The 22609-nt window shown below is 44.4% G+C and overlaps 1 protein-coding gene across 2 annotated transcripts in view; it reads left to right on the top strand.

Moving 5' to 3' along the window:
- Positions 1-22609, top strand: part of LOC122532395 (semaphorin-2A) — a 592180-nt gene that overhangs the window by 91313 nt on the left and 478258 nt on the right. The window contains exon 1 of one of the 2 annotated variants that reach the window (XM_043661159.1): positions 16831-17193. The exons of the other annotated variant lie outside the window; for it this stretch is intronic. The gene's annotated coding sequence lies outside the window, so the exon portion shown is untranslated. Of the gene's footprint in view, positions 1-16830; positions 17194-22609 lie in introns of those variants that run through there. 2 annotated transcript variants of the gene reach the window in all.

Genomic DNA, 22609 nt, shown 5'->3' with positions numbered 1-22609 from the left:
AAAAAAAGTTTCAACATTTGAATTTTTCTCTCATTTTCTCATCGGCTACACGATGCAAAAGTATCGTTGGAAGAAACAAACTTGCGACAGTCAAGATACTTCACGTTTCAAAATGAGATCAAACGGATACTCGTTTGATTCTCTTTCACGAAGCTACAGTTTAGTAAAAGTTCTCGTCAATAACAATTTTTCATCGTGACGCGTTCGGCTGTGCTCTGGCCTGCAATTGCGCTGAAACACGGCCAGCGAGGCTGAGAACGTCTTACCGGAAGCACGGATTGCATTAACGTGAACGCGATACTTCGTCTTAACGAAGTGTATAAATTGATTAATACGGGTATATAGCCCGGGATCGATAAGACATTCGTGTGTCGTCTTGCGAGCGTATTGTCACCCACCGACGCACACCGACACGCTCGCGTTAAGTGCCACGAAAGGAAGACACCAGCGTGCCCGGCAAAGCGGAAATAATGCCTCAGACGTTGTCTATGCAGCCTTCCTTCGTGCTCTCGCACGAACTACAATAATTGGTTGGATTATCGGTAGGATATGGTTATGGGAAGTGAGAAGCCCCAGGCCTCGTCGCGTCGGGGTAATCTCCACTCTGATTGCGTTTGACGCGTCATTGAGCGGAATGATGAAGGCGTGCGTGAATCTCGGGCTCCGTATCGCGTCACAACGGGCCTCGTTCTTCTACTCATTATCATCCAGCAAGCATTGTAATTTTTGACGTCGCTAAAGCGCCGAAAAGCCGATCGATCCACCGCTCGTTCTTATCCTATCGCTCGCTACCCTCTTCTTCTCGCTGGAAACCGCCTGCAATTTTCCACTCGCCCCTTCCTCCCGCTCTCCTGAATTAATTTCCAGCCGTAACTGGTTGAATTCGGCTTTTCTCATTTTTTTCTCGAACGATACGACGCCACGTTTTTTGACCTGTGTGGCGATTATTATTATTACTTTTTTTTTGTAGCGTAATTAAAGAAAAAAAAAAAAAAAAGAAAGAATGACAATAATTCCGAGAACCATAATTTTCGTAACCGATCGATGGGTTCTTTCGGAATTTTCGACGGTGATTCATCAACCAAGCACGCGCAGGGTATAACTTCAGGCATTCGGGCGGGCACATATTTTTAATTGGCATTAATATAAACGCCGCGCTCCACAGAGAGAGACAGAGAAAGAGAGAAAGAGAGAGAAAGGGCGTATAAATTGGCTCGAAATTAAGTGCTCGGAGCACGCACGTTATTAGTTCTCATAAATCTCGGAATTGCTGATAATGAGTAAGTGGCGGCACGTTATAGACTTACTTTCAGCTCCACGCACGAACGTTATACCGTAGTTTGTAATAAATTACCAGTTTGATGCTAAGCACTTGATAGTTATTTATCGCGGCTCGAAATCTGTCTGCTCACTTTCTCGCGGCGTGAACGTTATCGACCATCGTGCTCTCTTTTTCTTTCGAAAAATCATCGACGCGCACGATTTCGGGCAACTATCTCGTTTCGATCGTAAAGATCGCACGTTTTTTTTTTTCAACAATTTGCGAAAGTGCGAGTTGAGTAAATTCCAAGGTGAATTTAACACGTTGATCCACGTATCTGGATCTTAATTTTAAATTTTTGAGGGTCGAAAAGGATGTAATGGTTGAACAAATTAAATTATCAGACAACGATGTAATAATAAATATAGTAAATTGCTGAATTATTTTGAAGAAGTCACAACCGCTTTATTTGCATGAAAATACATGACAGTGTTTGTGACATGTTGGAAAACAGTTTAAACGAAACTAACTGAGATTTAGAAGTCTCGTTGAGAGTCAACTTCTAATTTCACAAGCTAACGCTGAAGAGCACGTTTGTGTCGTAAACTTAATAAAAAAAAAAAAAATTAATAAAAAATAAAAGAAACGAAGCATAAAAATGGAAGAGTGAAAAACAAAAACATGAGAAAGAGCATAGAAACAACAGGACACCTAACGAGTAAGCCTGGATTCGTGACCCCGCAAGAAACCTACTCGATTTTCGACCGGCGTGTTGAAAATCAGTGTGTTGTCAGAGTTTTCAATTTCCCGTGCGAAATCGATGAAAAAATGTTGACGATCCTCCGACGATCCTTCCAGGATTTTTATCCTGGAGATCCCTCTCGGTCACTCGCCTTCGTTTGTTTTTCGTCTGGCCAAGGCAGGCGCCTTACACGGCCCGACTTAATTAAATTGGCCACGATTTATTTTCGGAATTTCAGCGGAGACGGCGTTAACTTACGCTCGGTTTAACGCCCCGTTTCGCTCGTTCGTTCGTTCGTTCGTTCTCGTCCCGTGCCTCGAATTCGATCGCGGCGATTAACACGCAGCCGCGCCGATGAGGCGCGTATCCGGAGGGACGTCGCTTCGTTTCCCTGTCCTGAAGGAACTCGCGTTGCCTCTCCAGCGACGCGAAAGAAAGAAAGAAAGAAAGAAAGAAAGAAACGAAGGAAGGAAAAAAAAAAGGGAAGAAGTGAATTTAATTCCGCGTAATGTATTCCTCTATCGCTCGTCGTTCGCGCTAGAGAAAGAAGTCGCGTCGTAGCTTTATAGTTGCTCTTAACGGTATTACGATACTTGCGCGACGCGACGAGTCGAAAGGCGAGAGTCGAAAGCTCTAAAGTTAACAAAAGCGAAAAGACACGGTTGATGGAAAGGAGAAAGAAGAGAAAAAAGAAAGAGAGAGAGAGAGAGAGATTCTTCGCTATATAGTTAATATTGTTTCGAGAAACACTTTTCGCGTTGCTATTTATAGAGTGAATACGTTAGCAGCTGGGAGTCGATCGGCGTGCTTTGACCCGGGGCATTAAGCGTGCGCAACGCTACATCGCGTGATAGAAGGCAACCTCGATTAATTACCTATTTATCTTGAGGATTATCGGTGTACGGCGAAATGTACGGCGTACAAGAATATTAGCGTTGGCGTGAGTTTCGGGGCGCATTAGGGTGAGATACCTTAGTGGTATCCTCGCGCGACGATTTCGCGCTTTTAATCCCCCGATCGATCGATCGTACAACGTCGTTTCGATTATCCTCGACTCGTATTAGCAAAACGTCGCATGATTCGAAATAATTTCTCCAAAGGACGAGAGAGAGAAAAAAATATCTGCGAGAGAAAGGACTGATTAAAGTTCAGGGAACGTAGTGAACAAAACTGCTCATGTTTGCGAAGAGAAAAAGAGGAATCGAGGAAAAATTGTTATCCAACGGATATTGTATTTAAAACAATAATCGCATTGTCGTTTTAATGCCTCATCGTTCATTATTTACTACGTGAAACTTTTTACGAGAGTAAACAATTAAAAATAAAAAAAGACAGACAGAGGGGGGGAAAAAAGAAAGGAAAATCGATGGCCGTGACAAGAAGGAACGCAGCGTTAATTAAATATTGTTGCCAGAAAATGTATTGTTTAACGGAAACCCGTCGGAGCAGAGAATTTCCATTACGCTTTACTTCGAGCCCGTGTTTGCATACTGACACAGATATACGGCGTATTATTTTATTTGAAAAAGCTTCGATCGTGCCGGTGATCGATAGGCCGGCAACGCGCTCGTCCTTCTTTCTCCGTCTACGTAGTAGTTGTCCACCAGTTACAATTCGACGACAAATAAATGCGTGAATGGCCCGGCAATCGCGGCCATCTGTCTCTGTGTGCGCTCAGGACGACGCCGCCGCCACCGCGCAAAGTAACCCGTGATCGGCGAAGCTATACTACCGAAGTTCCACAATCCTAACAATGGATATATTGGTTCGTCCCTTCGACGCACTTCCGACCTCAATCAAAATCCCAAACTACCTTCCCATCCACTTCTCGTCGACTAACTCTTTCTCTTTCCCTCTCACTCTATCTCTCTCTAGTTCTCTCGCTCTCTTTCTCCCGTTCTCACGTTCGCCGGTCCTCTCCCTCTTTCCATCGTTGGACAAGAGTGAACGAGACTGTCTCATCCCTGAATTCCTTACAACAATGCCTCTCTAATCCGTCATGTTTGCCCTGGCGCTGAGTACACGATTGTTGCCGCTACCGTTCTGGAATGTTTCGATAGCGTCAAACACCGCTTTCGCCTGCATGACAATTCGTTTGTCGAAGCTCCATTGTTCGTTGATTAAACGAATTGTGATAGGGAGAGGACGGAGGAAGGAGAGCGACGGCCAGGTACGAAACGTCAGCGGAAAAACGCCGTAATTTCGCGCGTCTACGATTCGATTTTCCCGCGAAGTTACGTCCGACAGACAGCCTCTTCGCCGTCTGTCCGCAATTCGGTATCGATTTTACGCCGGCGAACGCGGAGCGAGCCCGAGTGGCCGCTATTTTCTAATTCGGGGGATGATTTGTGCCTCGTCGTCGGTGGAACGAGACCGGCCAGGCCAAAGTCACGGAATCGTGCCTTTTGTGACAGTTGAATGGAAACGCGCCGGTTCTTTATGCCGATGAATCTTTGGGAAGTAGTCGCGTCGCGTATGAAAGGGTGAAACCGTTCCCCTTCTCCCGTCGAAAAAAAAAAAAAGAAAAAGAGAAAAACGACCAGAATTCGAGAAGAATTTTTCTCCATTCAGTTGGTTCGGTTTCACGTTCAGCCACCCCCCCTTATGGCTGCATCGACGATCGGCCGATGGCAAAATCGTCGAGTCCCGACTTTCGATTTTTGTCATTTCCCCTTGTGTTTCGACTGATCGACCGACAATTGACGAGAGTTTACGAGTTGTCGCCGGTTCGTCGTTCGCCACCCCATCGCTCTACCACCCCATCCGCGTTGGACCCTCTGTCGAAAAAGGGCTGGAAGGTAAGGCAGGCCTCCATTGTCGGCTGCTGACTGGTCTTGGTTTTTATCGCCCGACCCTCGGGGAACTCGCAGACATCCGAACCTCTGGAAAAGTAGGTTTGCCATCTTTCGTTCGTACGTTTGACGAGTCCCGGAGGGAACATCGCTAACCTGACAACCCATCCACTCTAGTTTCTACATTTTTCGCGTGCCGTCCGAGGATCGTGCACCTGAACACCAACGCCCGACCGTTCTTTCCTTCTTCCCACCCTCTGGAGCGTTTCAAGTACACTTGCTCTAAGTAGACGTTTTGTCTGCCAGCTTTTATCGACCAGCTCCCTCTAATTAGAAAAGTTTCGCACTTGGAATTAACCCCTTTGCGAATCATATTCATTCGTCTTTCCGTAAATCAGATTCACTCTTTCGCCGATCAGGTTTCTTTCTACAAATTTGTTTCCCTAAGCCATTGTAACGGAGAGTTGTCATCAATGCAAAGCAGAGATTTTATTTTATGTAAAATCAGCGTGAAATACTTGTTCAAAACGCTAAATTTATATACGTGTACGTCTAGATTTTCGCTGCGCGAGATAATTTGGTAGATACCGTGGTTATCATAGATGAATTCTACGCTTTCGATTTGATGGAAATACACGTAAAGAACCTGTCGTAAAATTGTCTTTGACCTTGAATATCAATCATTTAACACTGTGGACGCGTGCGTTCTAACAGCGACTTTATGTTTCTGGTCTCATGGATGTTTATACTTCGGATCATGTCAATAGTTAGTTTTACCATTTGATTATTTAGACCCACACTGATGCTACAACTCTGATAAATCAAACGTTGGTGAAACCTAATCCATTTGCCATTTTTCAAGAGAACTATTAGGTCATAAGTTTTTAGAAGTTTTACATTCGTGATGAATAGAATACAAACCTTGAAATTCAAGGTCAAAGTCAATCGTCAAGGCAGGTTCTTTACATGTATTTCCATTAAATTGAAGGTGTAGAATTCACCTATGATAGTCACGGACAAACTTTTCTCTCCATCCTGTACATATTCATTATAACAATCTGTAACAGCGATGATTAATTAATAACATCACAATGTTTGAAACATCAGCCAAAATTATTTCTTGCAGAATTTCATTTTAGAGATGATAAAGCGTAAAGTAATATTAATCCACCTTTGAGTCAATCTGCAAATGTGTTAATTCTTTTAATACAGGAAAGTGTGATTTGCAAAAGGATTAATTGGCATTACAGTTGACAATGACTGGAGAAAGCAGAACACTTCGTTGCCCCTAATCGGCTCCCTAATTTACAGATTCGTTTCCTCTGTTTCCCTGGCCATGTCAGAAGAGATTCTCCACACTTTTCTTAGACTTTCATTGTCCTTCAGTGTGTTCCATCAGTGCCACGTACGACACGAACGATCGCGATCTTATCCTTTGAACATCGAGGGAGGAGAACGTTTCGAACTCTCGTGCCATTGTTAAACTATTCAAGCATCCGCGTGTGTACGTAGACGGCCGACCATAATTAAGATTCGTCGGTGAAACGCCGGCGAAGGAAAAAATAAGTAGCCGGACACAAAAAGTGGCGGGCTTGTTAATCCTTGTAGGCACTTGAGTCAACATGCTAACAGCCGTCTCGAGTGGCCGTACGATAGCCGTGGGTCTGTTGGTACGAGAGCGCTAGGCCAACGCTGTCGCCATCACATACAGCGACCGTCTGCACATACGAGGAACCGTCTCTGCGAGCCAGCTCTTTGCGCGCGCTCGTCATCCCGTGTACACTCGCGTGCGAGTTACGCTCGCGCGTGCTCGCTCCGTTTACATGCACTTCCACGGAATGAACGTCAAGACACAATACGTCGCTAAGCGTATCGTACGATGCGAGGAATTGTATCTCAGTTACTTTTCAGCTCGTTAAAAGAACGCGCGGACGTATGTATGTACATACGTATGCAACGCGGTGAATTATTGCCTGCGTCAAACTTGCCCCGGTGCACGCTCCAGGGCAATATCGAGCTGCCAGAGTGAAAGGAAAAACTGCCTAGGGAATTCTTGCCCTCGTAGTGCTTGAATGATTTTCGTTGCTTCCGCGCAGATAATTCCGAGGCACGGAGCTGTACGTCGGGCCTCTCGACGTTTCCACCGTTTTCTTCCTGATATTTATTTGGCCACTTTTTCCGCCTCTCTTCCTCTCTCTCTCTCGTGCATTTATGCAAACCTATTTTAAACGGAAAACGGTTAGACCGGCTACGGTACGGTTGAACGACGCGGGTATCGTATAAATAGCGCATTTCTGCCGCCGTTGGTTCCTCGTAACGTCGCGCGACGTTTAATTCGTGCTCTCCTCTCGAGCGAGAGAGATCGCTCGATCGAGCCGCGAGCCAGACGAAAGTAAATATTAAACGAAGCGTTTTCTGTTCGCGCGCTGTTTGTCCGTCGACTGTTTCGAACGACGCGTCTCGGCTTCGCGTCATAATCGGCACCAATTCATTAAGACATTCCCGACGTTTCCGTATAATGAAAGTGCAATTAGAGATATGCAAAACGTCGTTTATATCGGCACGCCGGGAAAGTAGAAGGCCGAAGATGCCATTTGAATTGTGAAATACTTGGAGGGATTCCGATATTAACCGGTGGAATTCCGGCGAAAATAATAACGGACGCTGGTCCTGACGGTGGATCTGGCGACGATTTTTTCCGAACACGAAGGAGCCGTCGATTCGGTGTGTCGTTCACGGCTTCTGAGTATTCGAATGAAAAAAAAAAAAGAAAAAAAAAACAATCAGAAAAAGAGGCGGTAGAATGAATGTGGAAAAAGTAGGAACGATAGAATGCGAGGTGTACGACGGACGATAAAATAATTTTGTCCGTGAGACAAGCTGCAAAACCAATTCAAAACATCTCTCGGAAACTATCGCATCATTCGCTCCGGGTAACGTGTAAACGAAATTCGAAATTCCAGATTCGTTTGCGCGTAAAAGCGAGACAATTTCGCTCCTGGGTCCTTTCCCTCCCCCCTTTCTCTCTCTCCCTCTCTCCCTCTCTCTCTTTTTCTCTTTTTTTGTCTTTTTTTTTTTTGTTTTTTTGTTCGCGTGTTTGTCAATTCCGACCGAAAAAATGGCTCGAGCCGGGGACCCCTTTTCGTGTGTCTAAACAGCGGACCATCCGTTACGCACGATACAAAGCGTGTAAACCGCGCGCCCCGACATTTATCAAGGATGGAGACCGCAGGCGAAAAGTTTCGAAAAGTTCTCGTCTCGGGTTGCGTGGAAGTTTCGAAACGAGCGTATCCAGCGGAAAGTTGGCCCCGCTAGTTCGGATGATCTATGACCTCGGGAAGGTGACTCGAACAACGCGCGGCATCGACTCGACACCCTTTGGCCCGGGCTTTAAGAAGCCCGCGACTGATAGCTCTCAAAATACAGTGGTCCCCAGTTAAGTGTCCACAACTCGAGACCGATATCAGACACTTAAGGGGGGGGTTCTGTAAATTGGCATTAAAGGAAATAATATCAGTAATATCGAATAACATCATATATATCATATATCATAGATATATATCTTTACTTGTATATATACTTATACATACTATATAAGGTATATTGTATAATTGTATATACTATATACTGTATAAAGTATACTGTATACTTGTATATACTATATACTGTATAAAGTATACTGTATACTTATATATTATGTATTTATATACTATATATTGTATACTGTATATTTATGTATTATATACTTTATACTTATATATATCTCGCTTGGTTTGTGTACTCATAGATATATATTTTTACTTGTATAAACTGTAGAATTGCATATATTGTATACACTGTTTACTTATATGTACCATGTACCTATATACTATATACTGCATACTGTACACTTATATACTATGTATTTATATACTATATACTGTATGCTTATATACATCGCTTGGTTTGTGTATATAAGTATCATGTTTCACATTATTGTGTATATAAGTATCATGTTTCACATTATTGTGTATATAAGTATTACGTTTTACATTATTGTGTATATAAGTATCATGTTTCCTACCGCGTAGTAAGATAGCGTAGACTAGGGATAGTCCCGATTCCAAGAATTGGTAGGAACAGCGACAGACGCCTAACTGGGAGAAAGCGCGGACACTTGACTACTGTAGCTGGCAAAGTCGTAGGATCCGGCGACTCTTCTCCTCGCGACGTGGAAGAAAAGAAACATCAGCCGCGATTAAGGCTTTTAGCCGCGGCTGTGCCGCGTCCATGCGCCAGTTCTCCCCGTAACGCGCCGTTACGACCGGCAGAGAAGCCAAAGTTACGCCGGACTGTTCCTAAGAAGAAACGGTTCGTGGATTCGGTCGGGGTGGTTTCTACCCCGCTGAGCAGCTTTCTCAGTGTTCTGCGGTCGCTCCGCGCTATAAATACCGACACCGAGAGCCTAGCTACGAGGGAAAAAAGGGGACACGGAAGGAGCCACTGCTTGGCCAAAAGAGAGAGGCAGAGAGAGGCAGAGAGAAAATGAGATATATGTCAGGAAGAAAGATCTCAGACCGTCCAGGGACCAGTGTGGACGAGAACATTGGTTTTTTTCTCTCCTTCGGTTCCAAGGGTGTGCTTTTTTTTTTATTAGAAAAATGGAGTTTCATGAGCTGTGAAGCTAACCCTGTACATTTTCGGCCCTCGTTATGGGTAATTGCGTTTGTCTGACCCGATGCTCTTCTTTCAGTGAAAATAATTACCGGGTACGGGAAGGGATAGTAAACAGGTCTGGATACACAGAGATCGATTCCCCGTCTCCTAGCTCGGTAACTAGAAGTTGCGCGAATTAAAAATAAATTGACACACTTTGTCGTGCAGATTGGTACATGTCGTGAGCATGTCCTCGTAATCCGAGTAAAAAGAGGAGGAAGAAGAAGAAGAAGGAAATGATACCGATTTTCTATGAGTATAACCATAGCCTTGTCAAATACAACACAATGGAACAAAGGACAAAAATGACATCGATAAAAACATTTCTACATTCTACACTGACTGAACTCTCCAACTTGAACAAAAATGTAACAATAGCCTGAATGCCCTTTGATCGAGGCATCATTGGAAACGAAATAGCAGACTTGAATGCCAAGGAAGCATTGACCCTACCGCTAAGCGAGTCACAGACCTCTATCTCGTATCAAGAACTTATATACTATGGAAAGACCAACGTCAAGGGTGAATGGAACCGACTATGGACAACAACAAATCGAACCAAGATCCACAACATGGTGTTCGAGATTTCTACCGAGGAATTCTTTTCAGCGTATGACCCGACAAAGAAAGAATTATACTGGTTCGATTAAGGAAAGGATACACCAAATAATCAAGAAGACCGACCCTCTCTTTTGCAACAGATGTCGAATATTTGTCACGGCTCGGCACATTCCATATAAATGGACATCAATACTCGATGGACGTAAATCTATACTACAAAATATAATTATCATATATTAGGGATACCCATGAGTAATGTCGTTTCTTTTTCAAATTCAATGAACCATCTAGTGACAATTTAATTTAAAAAAAATAATTCGAATAAAATAGAATTTTTTACCGTGTCATGAAATGGCATTATTCGTGGATACTCTTAATAAGCATCTAGTTGCTAGTGACTTCAAACCTGCACGAAAAAAAAAAAAAAAAAAGGAAAGAAGGAGGAAAAGAAAGAAATACGAGGCAGATTCGATGGGACGAAAGGAATAACCCGAAATCGTTTTACGTAGCATTTCATTCCATATTTCACGGGCGGGAAGGTAAGGGCGGCGGTGTCGGGAAAGTTGGAAATCGTTATTTCAGATCCAGCGTTCATTCCGGCGCTATCGCATGTTTTTCCACGCTGATACGTCCCTAAGGAAGAGGGCTATCAGTTTGCCGGGTTCACCGCCGATACACATGCAATCACATTCCTCTTTCTGACCCCCGGTGAGGAGCACGTACGTACAGTGACGGATACGACGGGCGCGAGGGTCGAACCTTCGGGGCTATTTACCTAATCAGCGGACCGGGAAGTAAGATCGAGGGCGCGGAAGAACGGGAAAGAGCAGTTCGTCCGTCGTTCAGCTCGGCAGAAGTCGTAAACTCTTGACAAGCGGCATTAAATCGTGCAGAATCCAGATAGTCTTGCGGTTACGGGGAGCCAGCTACATATGTATGTACAGCGAGCAACGAAAATATTCGGACGGCGTGATAGAAAATTGATTATACAAAAATTGTATAATAAATTGCAATTTATGGAAACAGACTGTTTTTATACTATTGTATGTACATTTGCTACATACATGCAAAGTTAGGGAAAAATTAAACAATAAGTATACGATAAAACAAAAGTATTCGAACGCTGAATTATAAACACTATACATTGTAAACACAAGACTGTCGATTTCCAACAGTATTTGAGAGCAAACGGAATTGAAAGTTAAACGTTAACCTGTAATTCAAAATAACGAATGGTAAAACATCAGAGAAATTATTACTGAACGAGAAGTTATTGTTAAATTGCACAAGAAGGTAAATCGTATAAAGAAATTGCTTCTCTTGTAAGCAGAAGCAAATCAACAATTCATTACATGATAAAAAAGTATAATACGAACGGAAATATTGCAAATGAACAAAGACCTGGGCGTTAAAAAGAATTAACACCGCGGGAAGAAAAATTGCTTCTGCGTGAAATAAAGAAAGATCCGTTTACATCTGCTCCAAAATTGGCAACAATGGTTGTTACAAACTTTAATAAAGAAGTACACGGCCAATTATGTCGAAGAATGTTATGGGAAAACAATTTCCATGGTAGAGAGGAACCATACATTAGCAAGAAGAATAAATTACTTCGTTTAAAATTTGCCAAAGAGTATGTGAATAAGATAAATTTTTGGAACACTGTTATTTTTTCGGATGAAAGTAAATTCAATTTATTTGGGTCCGATGGTAAGAGAATAGTATGGAGGAAGCCAAATAAGGAGTTGGATTCAAAAAATTTGAAGTCTACAGTGAAACATGATGGAGGCTCCGTAATGGTACTGCATGTCCGCTACTGGTAACTAAATATTTAAATATTTTAAGAGAAAATTTAATCAATAGTGCCGAAAAATTAAATGTGTCAAGAAATTTTTGCTTCCAGCAGGACCGAGACCCTAAGCATACGGCCGAAATAGTACAAGAATGGATTTTAGATAATGTACCCCATACATTACCCAGCCCACCACAGAGCCCTGACTTAAATCTCATCGAACATTTATGGAGAGAACTCGATAGGAGACTTAAAAGAAATAATAGAACGAGTAAAGATTCTTTAAAACAACATATCCTAGCAGCGTGGCACTCTATGGATTCAAGTGTTACCAAAAAGTTAGTCAATAGTATAGAAAATCGTCTTCGAGAGGTTATTAAAGTCAAGGGTGGTCCAGCTAGATATTAAAATGCGATGTAATCACATTTATCGCATTCTATCGTGACTATTAAAATTGCGTTCGAATACTTTTGTTATGCCTTATACGTACTTATCCGTGAGAAATGTTATGTAATTTGTTTACTTGTGGTTTAATTTTTCTCTAACTTTGCATACATTTAGCAAATGTATATACAATAGTATAAAAATAATTTGTTTCAATAAATTGCAATTTATTATACAATCTTTGTATAATCAATTATTTTCTATCAAATCGTTTGAATACTTTCGTTGCACACTATATATATACAGATTCTGTACGTATGTAAAGAGTGCTTCAGACGCGCGCGATCTCCCCCTCTCTTTCCATCTCCTGGCCCTCGCTATAATTTCGTTTCTCCATTTTTACACGGGGAGATTTGCATCAGAAGCCTGGAGGGAGCGCGGCTGCTTCGTACGAAGAAATATCATCGTTAAATTGATACATTTAAATCGAGATATAGGAAAGGCTGGTTTGGAAAGCGCGGCTCGCTTACAGTTTAATCGTTTCGATTTTACGAGCGATTCAATCGAGCGCGGAGAACGTAATTAGAGCAGGTATTACGTCCGGTGTATTTCCGATGGAAAATTTCGCGAAATCGTCGGGCGATAAATGGCGTTACGTGGAGATCGTACGAGGATGTATCACGTGGGTGTGTGTGTGTGTGTGTGTGTGTGTGTGTGTGTGTGTGTAACCAGGCTCTGTTATACGTGGATGGATCGCGCACGAAGTACTTAACCGTATTATTTCGTCGAAGAACGGCGGGAAGGGTTTGCGGTGTTAGCGCGAGTAGGCAATCAGGGATATCCAGGAATCTGCTGGAACACGTGTAATTGAACTGCCGTTTAATTGGAAGTCGAGTTTCTTCGTTTCGCGCGTTACGCTCGTCGCGGTCATCGATACCGGTAGCAGCCGTGTGTACGTGTGTACATACGAGTACGTGTGTCGTATCGGGTTTGAAGACCGGCTGGGATCCTGGGGGTTTTATATCCGACGAGAGAGTTGCTCGCGAGTCTGGCGTTACTCCGTCGGAACTACAAGAGGGGATGAGGAAGCAGAAATTGAAAGACGAAAATAAAATCCAAAATATTCCCTCCTGCAGAATGGCACCGTATCACTCGTTCGGAACTGCACGGACGAAGAGAGGAATTTTATTTCCCCCGGTTTTTCGCGACGTACGGTGAAATATCCGTCTGTTCCTTTCTCCGATCTGTAAGATAGACCGATACCGGCAACGTATGGAACTCTTTCGAGAGGGTGAATGAAAAGACGCGGTCCAACGAGAATGTACAGACTCGTAAAAAAACGCTCGAACAATCCCGCGATATATCTTCTCATCCGCGAGTGTAGCTCGCTAGCTAAACGATAGTAATCCAAATTTTTACCAAGCGTAATAGCTCGCGTATTTGCGTTCCCTTGGCGAACTCCTGCTCTCGCAAGTCGTAAAATATCTACGCGAACCCTTGGAAATTCCCCGGACGTGGGACAGATTGCCGTCTGAATCGTGAATCACCTGCGCGGGACGCGTTCGTACCCAGATGTGTATCGTACCCACGAGCTCATTAACGTAAATGATTTTCTGACCACTTACCCCAAAGACACCGGGCGGCGTTGTCGGCCCAATAATGAAAGCGTCCGCTATATATTCACCGGTGTATGTCCGCGTAACGTGTACGTACACAATGGGACGAGCGAACGCGTTAGAAATGCCATATCGCCGTAGTCAACGCTATTTATCAACGATTCACCCAACGAATCGAAGCGGCGCGACATCGATGATCGTCGACACGGGTCCCGATCGCAGTGGTCGCTATCATAGAAACACTCGTCATCGTTTGAAATCGCTCCCGCTTCGAAAGTGATACCGCGTTGGACGCAATAAAATCTAGTACACGCACTCCGGCCTTTGTACGTACATACGTACGTACGTACGTACGGCCGCGGCACGAAAAGTGATAACGCGATTGTGTCACGAGCCATCGATTACAGAGGACGGGCACTACGTCCCGTCAACCGCGACTAACGCTCTCAGCGCTGTCGCTATTATGCGTCCGGTCTTTCATCCGTTGTATTACGATTATCGCGTTCGTATATACGTGGCGGACAAGAGCCAACGTGCGGGACACGGAGAGACGCGCGGCTGTCGGATGAGGCCCTATTGTCAGCTTTGGCTGGACACGTTGGTAACGAGCTGGTTGTTGCTACAAACTACGCGGTACACGCGGGTACACGACCACCGTGTCGAGCAATTTACCAAGTCGCAAGCTGATCGATATCGAGATTCGAATGAAGCAAACGAATCGACTCAATCGCCTCTGTTTTTTGTCGATAGAAACTTCCAAGTCACATTCGACGATCGCGGTGTTTGAAGGTTACGCGTTGGGAACATTGACACGCCGCTAGCTCTTGAAACGAGGAAAAATAACGAATAATTTAAACTTACTTAATCGAGATAATTTCGAGTATTATGGAGCCTCGTACGAGTTAATTTCAAGTATTTTGTTGGGCGCTTTGTACGCAGCGCTTGGTGGTTACAGATAGAGGCTTTATCGTAGGAGGTTCGTTGTAAAAATAGACGTAGAAACGTAGCTTGCTTTTGCCGGGTAATCGCATGGAACTTATATGACGTGTAATGGATGGTAGAATCAGAAAAAAATACATTTTTTCGCGCTGGTCAAAGGTACGCGTAATTTTTTTTTTTTTTAATCAACCCACCACACTTTTAGCCGCGTTCAACGGCCTTTATTAATACCCGCGAAAAATGTATTTACATTTACGCCATACTCTGGCTTAGATTTAGTTTTAATACATTTTCTGTCTTCCACGTTGCGCAATTACCTTTTACTTGTTCTTTCAGCCGAATCGCTTTGTCTATCTTGCGCAAAACAGCAGTTGTTCCGTTTAAACAGGATTCATTTGGTTTCGTGCAAGAGTCCCTCGATTTTTCACGATTAATTCACGTGAAAAATTGATCACTCGAGGAACTTGCCTCGCAAGGAATTCTCCTGCAAATTCTCGGCTAATCAAAAATAAATACGTCGTAAATATATAATGTTCCGTGTGTATAACAGACTCGACATCTATTTTTTGCTATCCCTGTATAAATTTGGTCACACGCGCCAAGTCATTCAGCGGGAAGGTTCGCAAGGAAAAATTGAGTCGTCCACGGAATATTTCAGTCTTAGCCGGGCAATATCGAGCCTTCGCGCGACTGCATCTTCTTTCCGCACACCCCATAACTTTCCCCGTCTATGAGAACGTGCGCAGAGCCCTCATTGGCGCGATACACTTTCCCGCCTCGGCCGCTACGCGAGCAAATTAATTTATCATTTCGTAGTGTTACGGTTAACAGCATTCCGGAGAAATAATGGCCAGTAATAAAGGCACGTAGCAAGCCTAAGGAACCCCGTGTGTCTACGAAGAGAGAGAGAGAGAGAGAGAGAGAGAGAGAGAGAGAGAGAGAGAGAGAGAGAGAGAGAGAGGAAAAGAGAAAAGAGAGGAAATGACGATCCAGGGTGAAACGGCGGGAGAGAGGTGCGCGAGCGAGGCGAGGGCGAGGAAACGAGCGAAACCGCGTGCACGCGAGCGAGAAGAGAAACAGAAAGGACAGACGCGGCCGAGGAGCGAGAAGGTATAAGGAACGCGGTACGCATGCGTACAGCATGGGTGTATCTTCAGCCACCCTTTCCAGTTACCCCCACCGGTCCGACACAGACTCGCCTGTTTCCCTCGTCGCTCGTCCCTCGTCCACCGCTCGATTCAGTCACCGGGCCGTTTCGCGAGCGGAGGGTTTCCGCGCCTTTTCTCTCCGTGTCCCTTCGCCGTTTCGTCGTTCACGACGCTCGCGCGCCTCGCGACGAGACCACAAATTTTTCACCTCAGCCGTCGAATTTTCACCGCGCGACTCGCCGCTATATATCGAAGCTACACGTACGGATGATAGCGCGCGGGCTCGCCGCGGTGCGGTTTTTCTGGCTGGCCCGACGAGTGGCCCACTTTCGACACGGTCACATGTGTACGTCGTGTGGTGGCAAAGTGTCAGAACAGCCGCGATACCACCGTAGCCGTAGCAGCAGTCGGCTCGTCGTTTGTCCAATGTCGAGTGCGTGCTTCCCGGCGAGTCAGAGACGAGATTAAGGCTCGCGAGTGTGCCTCCTCCTCATCTTCCTCGCTGCTTCGAGTTTCGAGTTTCGACGACCGCACGTCGATCTCGCGTCGCTGCGAGACTGAATTTATATGACGCTTCCGGCGGACGTGGAGGATTCAGCAGCGTTCGCGTATGGAGTCGCGGACGGAGCATGAAGCTGGCGTGCGGCAAATACGCGGCAGACGGGAAATTGACGTTCTCGCGAGCGGAGATCGCCGCTGCTGATTCGTGACATTGACGAGCGGATCGTGCGTCCCTGCGATCGGCTGACAGGATTCCCTTCTTGTTTTTGTTTTTTCCTCGATGTGCGGCGGTCGTCCACATCCGCGTACGATGAGCCGGCGACGCTCAGGAGCTGCTGCGAGGGATACGCTGCACCGTTGATTCATCGCGAGACGCGTGGTCGGTGCGTTCGGAGTATAGCAGTGTGTGATGTTTACATGACAGCCGGTGTAAGGAGGTACCGCGCGTGACAGCGTGGCGGGAGTTTCGAACTCGGTGACAGCCGAGTTTCTTGGTGCAACGTGACTAACGTCGCCTGACGTTATGCCCGCGCTATCGGCATCGATATCGATGTATCGAGAACGCAGCTAGACAGTGTTGTAGCACCCGGCGTCGATAGTGTACACGAGTGGAACGGGCTTTGGCGCGTAAACGCGTACCCCTGATTACGTAACATAATTAATTAATCATACCGCCGTCAGTGGTTCACAAACGTTGCATAATTGAGTGACGCCGTTGAAAGTCGGAGGGACTCGAGCGTTGCCGAACACCGTATCTTTGAGGTATGGAAATTTCTAATTAAGCGACAGCCCCACTCTCTCTCTCTCCCTCTCTCTCTCTCTCTCTCTCTCTCTTTCGAGGATGTCCACACTTATCCCATTCCCGAACGAGTTCCAGAGATTTAACTTCGATCGCGTTCCTCTCGAACGGAGTTGAACGGCAACTTTCGACGCGCAAGGTATTAGCCAGGTTTGGTTAATTAAGCCGTCGTGCACGGGGGATCCAAGGCCCGTGTATTCGCCAAGTGTTTGTTAAAAAGCACGCGTGTGCCGTCGAGGCGGCAATTTGTCGTCAAATTTCGCTCCCTTTTCATTGCCTTGGCGAATTCCAGTTTGGAAATTCTGTCGGGAGTGGAACACGTGGGATTTGTTGTTCGTCGAGCTTCTCGTAAAATGCTCTTTTTTTTTTTTTTCATCGAATCCCACCGGCGTGTCGAACGCGACCGTGTCGCGTTTTTTTTTTTTTTTTTACAAATCCCGCGACAGTAGGAATTTGCCAGGAGTTAATTCCTCAAAACAAAAAATATATTAATATTCAATTCGACGCTGTTTGAATTTTGGTTTTCTCGATACATCCCGGGCAACACGTGATCCCCGACTGGTCTGGCTCGTTTCAGGCTAATACGCCCGCGACCGACAAGGACGGGGGTGGTGTCTTTTATTCTCGTCGTCGCACGGTCGGGACTAACCCATATTTAAAAACATCCGGGAAGCCTGAAAGCTTTTACCTATAACCAGCGTGTTTACCCAAGAATGTCGCAGTGCGCCTACGGCGACACGTTTGCATCTCGCTTTTCTTTTTTTTTTTTTTTTCCTTTCTTTTTCCTGAAATTAGTCTTCTTTGGTTTACTTTCACATCGTGTACCGTACTCCATTTTCTTTTCGTTTCCGTCTTTCTTTCTTCCCTTCTTTCTCTCTTTCTCTCTCTTTCTTCTTTTCTCCCCGATACCTTTGTTCCACGAATCTCTGTCATTGACGCGACAGTGTGGATTAGGTTTTAGGCGCGTGATTTTGAAAACTGGGGCAGCACGTCACCGTGACTCTTTTGTAAGCGATAACGGAAAAGGAAAAGTGCTACGGGGAAATGTTCCTTTGGAGATATTTATCTCCTAGATTGAACGAGCGTGGCATTCTTTCAGACGGTGGTATCCTCGCGTATTTCGTTCGAACGCTTTTACACATTCTCCACAACGTGGCCGTGGAAATTCGGATTGAAAGTGTTTCGAAGTATTAATCCTCGTGCTCCAGTCGATTTACTCAACTGTCTCAACGTGGCACGCGTTTTATATTAATTTTCATGGACGTAACATCTACGTGTTTCGTTACTACCGCGATTCATTCCCAAAACGCTGCTAAAGTACGCACATGAACGCGATCGATCGTTCTCGAATCGTTCGATCGAATAAAATTGTCAACGTACAATGTCAACGATCGCAACGAATATCACACGCAGAATATTACACGTAGCTGCGTGTACATATAGACGGTGACGAACGAGCGAGTGATTCGTCATCGATTCGGTGGCTACGGTTCCTCTATAAAACGTGGCCTAGCTTCCTCGTTTGATTTTACAGTAGCGTGACGCGATATTCGCGGACGAGAGAGAAAGAGAGAGAGAGAGAGAGAGAGAGAGGGAGAAAGAGAGAGATGATGATTGTCAGCCCGGTGAACAGCGGCGAGTAGCGTCTATTGAAACGATGTCCTTTCCAGCGGCGGAAAGAGGGTGGAGATGCTGCGGGGCGAATATGAGATTTCAGTGTATCTACTTCGCTTATTGCTCGACATATGTACCCATGTATTAAATAGCCCGATCCCGGGCCGGCTTCGTGTATCGATGCTTTTCATACGCCGGGCTGAGAATGGAAATACGAAAAGTGGAAAGGGAAGAAGAATATATCCCGACGGTGACTACCTTTTAGCCTTGCGTCCTTGCGCAACCGCGTGTATGTACGTTTACAGGACATGTGAAGCCGCGCAGCATAGCGCTTTGTGCGCTCACCGTCAGTTATTTATTCCGTCGATCGCTTTAACGTCGACAGACTTTCCATTATTCGATGCAGCATCCTTTAAACGGGTTATCTCTCTCTCTCTCTCTCTCTCTCTCTCTCTCTCTCTCTCTCCCCTCTCCTTTTTCCTGCTTTCTCCCTTCGCCGTTTAATCACTCTGTTGCTTAATGTACTTTTATTTTATTTACGTGCAGGGAGTTGACGGTCGTCCGCGTTACTTTTCGGGGGAGGGGGTGATGCGTAGACAAAAATTTCATCATCTTCGAAGAAAATGCGAATTTCTCCGCTACTCCAGATGGAAATTATAAACGTTCCAGTAATTTTCAATTGTACTGAATTATAAACTTCAATTTCGATTATTTTCGAAGTAAATGGTGGATAAAATTGATTTCGAAACGCTTCTGTGAACATTGTTATGGACCGTTGAAATTCTCAAGTGCTTTAGACAGAAATTATAAACGTCTCAGGTAACTTTCAATTATGTTAGAAATTTCAGTTTTCGTTATTTTCGAAAATAAGTGTTGGATAAAGTGATTCGGAAACATTATAAGCTGCGAAATTTTCAAGTGCTTTAGAGACGTCTCGGTAATTTTCAATTATACTGAATTGTAAATTTCAATTTTGATTATCTTCGAAGTGAATGAAAAACATTATTAATTCCGAAACTTTCGAGTGCCTCGGAGATAGAAATTATAAAACGTTCAATTCTATAATTTTCAATTATACTGAATTGTAAATTTTAATTTCTATTGTTTTCGAAGTGAATGAAAAACATTATTAATTCCAAAACTTTCGAGTGCCTCAGAGACAGAAATTATGGAACATGACGGTAATTTTCATATATATACCGAATTGTAAATTTCAACTTTTACTGTTTTCGATGTAAATAATTTCAAAGTAAACGAAAAACACTATGAATTCCGAAACTTTCGGGTGTCTCAGTGACAGAAATTATAAACGTCTCAACAATTATACTGAATTATAAATTTCGATTTTTATCGACGTTTCGATTTTTATCCCCTCCCCCCTACTAATGGTTAGATTTTACACAGAATAATTTCTCATCCGTTCGGAATCTAAATACCGATAACCGGAATGGCAGTGAATTCAGTAGTATAAACATATCACTGAAGCGACGATCATCTATTTTCGCGAATCACATTACGTAGTAGTAATCCGTTCCAACGAAACTGGCGTTTCAGGATATCTGGATCGCGTGTTTCGTTTTCGAACGGTTCGCCAGATAATCAGGGGATCTGGAATTTCGGTCTATTTCTACCTTTTACAACTCTTTTCCGATTCACCGATGGATTCGAGCGCGCCGCACGGCGGAGGCACGGAGTGTACCGGGTAGTAACCGAATATCGGTGCCATTGATATGCATAATCCTTTTACTTCGATATCGCCGGCCGATACGAACGTACGAACTAATCGATGATGCACACATACACACGCTTAGCCTTTGCGTTGTATTATACATGCAATATCAACGCACGTCACGAGTTACTAACGAACAACGGCAAAAAGTTGAAAACTTCACCGCCGACTGAATTTTTCTCTAGCGTCTGACGGGGAAGGAAGGAGAAACCACACGCTCGTTCGGGATATCAGAATGGATTTGACACTCGTATTCGTTTTCTGCCAGCAATAATATTTATACGATCCGCTGCTCGTCGAACGAATCCGATTATTAGTCAAACGAAACTTTTGTCGACGGCGTGTATAAAATTCACGTCGGTGATATGGCCGACCAACGTCAAGGTTCTCGTTAGTTTTCCAGTAGAAGGAAAAATTTTTGTGCCGATTCCGTAGCTAGCTCTCGCCACGAACGCCCAAACGGTTTCTTGATATTTCGCTCAATCGAGCCCCGGAGTTTGTTACTACAAGTTATCGAAGTTCGACGACGAATTCGTTTGAAAAATCTTCAAGTGTTTCTCCGCCTTTTCGAGTTGTTCTCTTCTTTCTAGAGCCACGCACATATGGTCGATTGATATCGGTACTGATGTTGGTGTCGTTACGCTCTCAATGAGCCGAATTCCCCGATTCGCTTCGTCGATCACGTCGAAGATAACAGTGAAGCTAACTTTCGTTAATCCTTCGTTCTCGGTGGCTTTGATATACCTTCTCCTTTCTCTTTCGTGTCTTTGCGAGGCGACAGCGGCGGTCGATCCGCCCGATTACAAATGCGAAATCGATCTTTCATTGTTGGAGAATCGGCAGGCCACGATGGTATTGCCGTTGCTAAATCGATTCCCTGCAGATAGGTAGCTACGAGCAAGGGAACGAACGAGCGAACGAACAGCCATTCCCGTTTTCTAGTAAGGATAGACGAAGTCTCGTTAGTCAAGCTGGTAATCAAAGCCTCGCTTCGATCTCTGCTCTCAAATTGCTTCTCTCGCGTCTTCTCTGTTGAAAAAAAAAAGACCAACTTTTGCCCTGCTCGTCCTGCAAAGTCTCGCGATCACGTTCCATTGACGACCGTCTCTCGCGAATAACGACTTTTCAGCTTTGTGACATAAAACAGATAGCATTCATCGAATTACTTTTACTCGGAAATTTCTCTTCTCTGCGTCTTTGTGTCCGTTCGGGGATTCGAGTTCCATGTCGTTAAGAGTAAAATTTGTAAGAACGATTAAAGTTACAAGCTTACAAGTAGTACAAACTTTTGCGCGTGTCTGTTCTCGATATCACTGGGAAATAATGGATTTTTCATTCTCAGTTCTGTCATCGCAGCACGTGACGCGAAACTTTCGCGCTCAGCGGGACAATAACTATAATAACTCGATCAGGTGGCAATATGTTTCAAAAGATCGCAATCGAGCGTTTAATACTCTTAACGAAACTTGCCTCTCATTAAGGTATTAATCATGCGATGTAATAAGCGTGAACACACGCGAAATGCCGCGCTTACAGAATGCTAATTTATTAAATGCGCGTTGGCTGTGAAATTTCGCAATTCTCGCAAGTGCTTGCTTATCGTAATTCTGATCCGCGCGGGTACGTAACCGACGTAAAAGAAAGTTTCTCGATGAGTGGCGTATTATACATTCAATAAACTGCGCATATTTTTAACGACGCTCGAAACGTTCATCGATTCCCTTCTCTCTCTGCTCCAATAAATTTTTACATGTTTTGCTCGTACCGTTTACCTAATTCATTAACGTCGTTTACTGTATTTGCGGTTCAATCAGTTTCGAATGACATAAAACAGTAGACGAAGATCAAAGGGCAAAACATCTTTTATGAAACGGCAAACAGAGCGGAAGAGGGGCGAGATTGCTTCGCAAATTAAATAATAATAAACGCGAGTTAGATATCGCGGGACAAGTTACGGCACTCGTTTTGATCGTAAGAAATTCCAGCGTTTCTCACCGTCATTGATTTCCTTCGTAAATGCCGCATAACAACGGGGT

Source organism: Frieseomelitta varia, unplaced genomic scaffold (assembly GCF_011392965.1).
Source record: "Frieseomelitta varia isolate USP_RPSP 00005682 unplaced genomic scaffold, Fvar_1.2 scaffold_140, whole genome shotgun sequence".
NCBI classification, from domain to species: Eukaryota; Metazoa; Arthropoda; class Insecta; order Hymenoptera; family Apidae; genus Frieseomelitta; species Frieseomelitta varia.
Note: the sequence above shows the minus strand (reverse complement) of the source record. Positions and strands in the feature narration are given on the sequence as shown.